The sequence below is a fragment of the Gossypium arboreum genome, chromosome 3, assembly GCF_025698485.1.
Source record: "Gossypium arboreum isolate Shixiya-1 chromosome 3, ASM2569848v2, whole genome shotgun sequence".
NCBI classification, from domain to species: domain Eukaryota; kingdom Viridiplantae; phylum Streptophyta; class Magnoliopsida; order Malvales; family Malvaceae; genus Gossypium; species Gossypium arboreum.
In genome coordinates this window covers 43,362,572-43,369,684 of record NC_069072.1, presented here as the reverse complement: position 1 = coordinate 43,369,684, position 7,113 = coordinate 43,362,572, and the positions used below count along the sequence as shown (strand labels likewise).

General features: G+C 33.1%; 1 non-coding gene across 1 annotated transcript; it reads right to left on the bottom strand.

Moving 5' to 3' along the window:
• Positions 1–2,368: 2,368 nt before the first annotated feature.
• On the bottom strand, positions 2,369–2,474 carry LOC128291219 (small nucleolar RNA R71). The gene has a single exon (XR_008280995.1). It is a non-coding gene; the product is annotated as a small nucleolar RNA R71 (small nucleolar RNA).
• Between the last annotated feature and the right edge of the window lie 4,639 nt (positions 2,475–7,113).

Here is a 7,113-nt window from a genome sequence, read left to right as displayed (position 1 = left end):
TTTGGATGGTCGAAAATAGGTTTGGGAGTGCTCAGGGATCATTTTAGCTTCAATTAAAACTAGGAGTGTACCCGGAAACCCAGAAAATGGGTTTCGATGGAAGCTGAAAACCATTCTATTGATGCCACACGGCCCTGTGGTAGGCCGTGTGATAGGCCATGTGTCATACCATAGGCGTGTGATCGACGAGGTCAGGCCATGCGCACAGACATGGCCGTGTGATGGCTAAATAGGTCGTGTGAGACACAAGGGCTCGACCGAATTGGGCCGTGTAGGCCAAACAGGTAAACCATACGGGCCTGTAGAATTTGGGGCCGAGTCGTGTGATCCACACGGCCAAGGCCAAGTTGGGCCGTGTGGGCCACATGATCGTGTGGGCCCACACGATCAAACAACATGGGCTTGTGCGCCCATTTTCATTGATTTGTTCCCAAGGTTGCACGGGTTGCCTAAAACGACTGTGAACCTACTGTAGGGTTGGTAAGTTTACCTAGACCCCTAATTGAATGAAATGAGTGTATGATTGATTTATATGCATACATGGTATCGAGCATGATGATGTTTCACTGAATTGATATTGTATGTACTGTTACCATGTTATAGTATATCATATATGTATATTGCATTGCATTGGGTTGGGGGCTGATATTGTTCGGAGGAAGCGTACTGAAGGCCTCGATCCTAATTTACTCGTAGTTCAACTGCAAATTACTGTCTAGTGCCGCACTCAGTACTTCTTGGAGTGTAAGGATGTGTGGGTTGATTATATCCCCACATGGAGTGTAGGGTTGGATGGAGATGGTGTGTAGAGGCTGGCTGGGTAAGATTTTGTGACTGCATATCTGATACTGTTACTGATACCTTGATGGGCTAAGGCCGAACTGCATGACTGATTCTATACTGAGATGGGCTAAGGCCAAACTGAAACCAATATTGTTGCTAAAAAGGGCTTATGCCCAGAATGTGATCATGTGCATACTGTCTATTATTTAATGGGGATTTCACACTGAGTTTACATAAACTCACCCCTTCTGATATATCTGTACATGTAATCCTCACATAGGCAAATTGGTGCGGCAGAAGACTCAATGGTAGCCATACAACCTATTTCATTCTATTTAGTACTTAATTATGATTTTCATTTTATTTTGGGGTATTTTACTGTATCATGGCCTCTTTGGATTTTTATTTTTAATTTGGGATTTTTATTGTTGTAGTTTATAACTGCTAGTATTAGAGAAAACTCGAGTTTTTAAAAGAACCAAACGTTTTAACAAAATACTCACGAACACGCAAACAGTTTTAAAAGCTTCTACATATAATAAACGTTTTGAAAGCTTTCGAATGATTAATTAACACGATAATAGAATTAATAAGTAATAATGAAAAGATCCTAAACGGAAAATGTTTTCAGCAAAGTTCAATTTTTCAACACAAGCTACGGTTTTCAAACACATTAACATGTGAAACTATCAGATTCGGCCATAACGTCCAGGCTGGGTTTGGGGTGTTACAATTACACTAGTAACCAAATGAGGCATTAATATTATGTAATTAGGGTATATTAGCAATTAATTTTGCAATACTTGGTTTGCATAAACAACGCATGTGAAGACAATGACTCTTGCTCACTACTTTTTTACTTGTCAATGATTGTGTATACTTGCATATTAATTGAATTATCTCGAGACAAGTTTTTTGTGTCGTTGTCGGGGACTATCATTTTAATCATTATTTGTGAAATTATTTTTTCGTTTTGGTTTTATTTTTTATTACTTTTAACTGAAATAATTTTTTTTATTTTCTTTTTAGAGGCTTATAAGCATTGATCGAATTATCAACTTACTCCTAGTAGACCCTAAAATCGAGTGAACATTTAGACAAAGAAGATGAGAAAGACAAGCCCAGAGACAAGCTACAAATAGAATCTTGATAAAAATCAAGATCAATAAAATGAGCCATTTATGATCGAAATCCAGTCCTTGTAGCTGATGATAGGGACTGAGCCATAATGTAGTATGTTGTGCCTCTTGTCAATGAGCTTAATCCAGGCATAGTTAGACCCGAGATCAAGGCACCACAGTTCGAGTTAAAACTCGTAATGTTCTTGATGCTTTAGATATTGAGTTAGTTTAATGGGATGCCCACGGAAGATCCACACATTCACCTTAGATTGTTCATAAAGGTGATGATTCCTTCAAGCTGGTCGAAGTAACTGAGGATGCGCTAAGGCTAAAATTGTTCTCATACTCACTAAGGGACATAGCTTGAGCATGGTTAAATTCATTGTCACCCTGTTCAGTTTCTACATGGCAAGAGCTAGAAGAACACCTCCAAATGAAATATTTCCCACCTAGCAAGAATGCTAACTTACAGAACAAGATCACTACTTTTTAGTAGATGGATGATGAATCTATGTATAGGGCATGGAAAAGATTTAAAGATTTATTAAGAAAATGCCCTCATCAAGGAATTCCTTATAACATCCAGTTAGAGTCATTCTATAATGGTCTCAACGCACACACGAGGATGGTGGTAGACGCTTCAGCAAATGGTGCTCTCCTTTCTAAGTCATATAACGAGGCTTACAAAATCATGGAAAGAATTCTCAATAACAACTACCAATGGCCAACCAACCAAGCAACTTTTGGAATATGAGTACCAGGAGTACATGAAGTGGATGTTCTCACCTCACTTCTAGTTCAATGCTTACGAATTTTACTGCTAAGGATCTTAATAATGTTGCAGCCTAGCCACCAAGTCAATTTGAAACCAATTCCTGTATTACTGTAGGGATAGACACTTTTTTTAGAATTGCCCATCAAACCCAAAGTCTATCTATTACGTAGAAAATCAAAATCAGTATAAAAATGGGCAATGACCACAATCCATTTTTTATAACCTTTCATGGCAAAACCATCCAAATTTTTCTTGGATGAATGAAGGAATTCGAAGCATTACATTAGCCACCTAAGTGACTCTTTGATTAACGACCACCCAAGACACACCTCGACCTTATAACACCTTAACCTTATCTAATTATTATTTATTTATTAATGTAGAAGCAAATTATGAGACAATTTTAAACTTTTCCTAAGTAATTCACCCTAAGGGCATTTTCGTTATTTTACCATCCATGGTAAAACTAACCCGATTTTAAATCTAATCGTTTACTGACCTTCTTTTAGTCAAATTATGCAAGCTTAAAAACTTCAGCCTAATTTGAGTTCGTTTACTATGTCTAATTCAAGTTTTATTATTAGGGATTAAATTGTAACAAATGCAAATTAGTAGGACCTATTTCGAATTACAAATTAAGTGTGTTTCTATCGAATTTTACCCATTACAAGACTAATCCTAAAATTTTACTAAGTTTCCTTAACATCTAAGGCTCTAATAAGACTCATCAAATTGCTAAATTGTAACTTAAACAAATTATAATACCAATTTAAAAAGATAAAAATTCAAACCCCCCAAAACCCACACGACCATGTCCCACAGATCGTGTTTCATTAAATGATCATTTTTGCATCATGAAAAATTTTTAGGCCGATTGCACATGCTCGTGTGGAAATCCCACACGCCCGTGTGTGATAGTTCTAGTCTCCACACGCCCGTCTGCAACCCCTCACACACCCGTGTGAATACCACTGCACCTATTTATGCGAAAAACTCATTTTAAAACTTGATTTTGCATTTTTTTAATGTAGATTTAACTATGATTAATTAACATACATATACATACACCTTCTATTGAATTTATTAACATCAATTAAGCCTCAATTATATAGAATTAGGCAATCAATTTCAAGCATAGCAAACACTGAATAAATCAATCAAGTGGCATACATTAGTCTTTAGTAAACCACTCAATAGAAGCTTCATTTATACAATCATTAGTATAAATTTCATGCCTCACACACCGTGTTATCAATCATTGTGTTATCAAGCAACAATACATCGTATATCATTCAATAATTAAACTCATACATGCCTCGGAATTATTATAAAGCTATCCAAAATAAAATGTCCAATGTCCAAAGTCCAATTACAACAAAAATTAAACTAATTCCCGGGAGTTCCACAATATCCAATTACAGTCTCTAAACCGTGTAATAAAGTCTCTACCAAGCCTAAATCTCTTGGAACTCTATTTCTTGGTTCCTCAGCTCTTCAAGCCCAATGATTATGTGAACAAATTGTGATGGTGTGAGCTTTAAAAAGCTCAGATAATGTTAATAAAAACGACTAGTAAATCAACATCCAAATCATGCTTAAATCACATCCATTCAATCACTAATTATTAGCCATAATAATGAAACATGTTAATTTAATTTTCATATGCCTTATCAATATCAAGAATAAATTATTCATGGCTTACAAACATCGAATGATATAACAATAATCACACATAAATATATTGGCATACACTTTTCATGGCTTAATCGGGTGATCATACATTGGATAAACTGATCTCTGAACTCTTACAAATATCAAACACATTCCACCGAGTTGAGCGGGCTGAAGCATACGCTCCCTTATAGTGCCTCAAATAACCCAATGAGTGGAGACTCATTCTCAACACTCCCTTATCTACTCCAAACAAATCAGTCCACCTAGAGCCATATGCTCACAATGTCACAAAAAAAGGTGAGTCTCACAAATCCTATGGCATGCCAACTATATCCAATGGATCCACCATGCATGTTACCAATATATTTAGTCAAACATAGCATATACATTAGTCATTATTGTGCTCAATTTAATGTGACAAAATGCGTATGTGTAACATGTAACATAGCCATTTTAACGTCTAATTAAATCAAGCATTTCATTTTTCATTTTCGAATGTGCAATTATCAATCATAACACCAATATATAATGATCAAAAACTCCAATAAACATGCTTTAATCATCAATATAATTAGCCTAATTAAATTGCACAAAACCACCTAAATGTTTACTTACCATTATTCAAAACAAATTCAACTCTTGTACATATAATATCACTCTTGCAAAAATCAGTCATTCAACCATAATTAATCAATTGAATCATCAATTAAGTTACTAATTAAACATAAATGAGGATCAATTTATCAAATTACCCTTAGAAACACTCACCACACAATTTATTCTACCACAAATAAGTGATCAACCAAGCAAATCCAAGCTTCAATTCCAGTTAGCTCGATCCTCTTCAAGATTCAGAGCTTCAACAGAGATAAATTAGACATTATCATATTTCTAATGCTATAATAAACATGAATTTTAATAAACTATACTAATTGAAATCCTCTCACAAAGATACCTAACTGAATTTGTAACATCAAGTCGAAAACTTGATTTCTCAGAAAATCGACTCTCCAGCCCTCTTGAACACTTTCAATCATCAATACTAGACCGAATATACTTATACTAAGCATCAATTTTATCTTTAAATCAATTTCAAAAAATTCTGGAAAATCAATTCATGAAGATGATGAAATTCAGATTTTTTTAAATTACCTCACAAATCATGTTTAATCTTGATAAATAAGATCAAAAAACTTTTTAATAGATCAATTTTTAGTTGGAACATCCATTTATTTGTGGATTTCCTCTCAAAATTCAAGATTCACCATTAAAGAACAATGTGTTCTTGAAAGAAGATGACATTGATAAAATAATTTAATTGGCTCTCAAATCATGTAAAAATGTTTGTAATCATCATAAAAATAAGTTTAGGATTGAAGATTACCTTTTGTTCACTATAAATTCGTTAATTGAAAATCTTGATTCAAGAAACTTGAGAAATTTCAAAAAAAAATTGCTACTTTTGAGAATAATTTCGGGTGAATTGAGAGAGTATTTTGAGAAGAAAATTGGTTGGATATATTCTCTGATGATAGATCTTTAAAATCATGCAAAGAAAATGAATTTTAAAACTCTTTAATCTGATGTAAAATGTGTGAAAAGTGGGCTAGATACATTAGTTTTAAAACTGAAACCATCCACCAAAAATTTAAAAATTGGGAAATTTGCCTAATGGCCACTCCTACATTTCTCTTACTATACCATTTAATTATTTCTCTCCAAAATTTTGAATTTTAAGGTTTATTTTCCATATAAATACTCTAAATTTTCCCTTGATTTTACAATTAAATCCTATTTAATTAATATTTAAATTTTACTCAAATTACCCCCAATAAAAATTATCCTAAAATTCTTTTTCAACCCAAATTGATTATTCTCACTAACAATTATTTAAAATCTTTAAAATTAATTTTTTATTTTTCGGATTATTATTTAATCAATTTTAGATGAAATTAACCTCCTAAATTAAATTAAAAATTACTAGAAACCCTATAAATTCCTAGTTTCGCACTCGAAACCTAAAAAATATACCCGAAACTACTAGACCCGGTTTAGGGATATTGCAATCTAACACGTGTCAAATGCAGAAACAATTCCTCTAGTGTGTATTTATAATGGAAACATCATAAAAGTTATACTTGAATTTAATTTAATATTGATTGTAGTTGTGCAAGACATTGAGAGTTTATTTAAGAAATGGTTTGTCATTGTTTTTTTTATACGAGATTGAGAGAACACTTACTCGATTCATGTTAAGAACTTATTTTAGTGCAACTTCATTTCAAGTAAGTTATTCATGTCGACTAGCTTACGACTAAGCTTTCAAGGGGAAAGCCTTAGTAGAGAGCGTGACCTTAATTATGTACAATAATGAGGTTACATCTTAGTGAGTAAATCAAACTTAAATTATGTACAACATTGGCTTGTATTTTTTTTAATTTTAATTACTCAAAAGCCTAATGTAATAGGAAAAAATATAAATATTAAAATAAATTATCAAAAGTTTTACTTGAATATCACATCAACATTAATAGAAATAGACTTGAACAGTATAATGAACAAGAAAACTAAATATATATTTGAAGCAATGAACGATCAAACTTCATATCTTATGAAACTTTATTGATAAACAATGTTTTCTTTTTGAAGGTATTGATAAACAATATTGCAGTTCGGATTTGCTTGAATTCATATTAACTTCTATCTTCCAATATCAAACCCTAAATTCAATTATATAAAGGTACGACCACCAGCCAATGA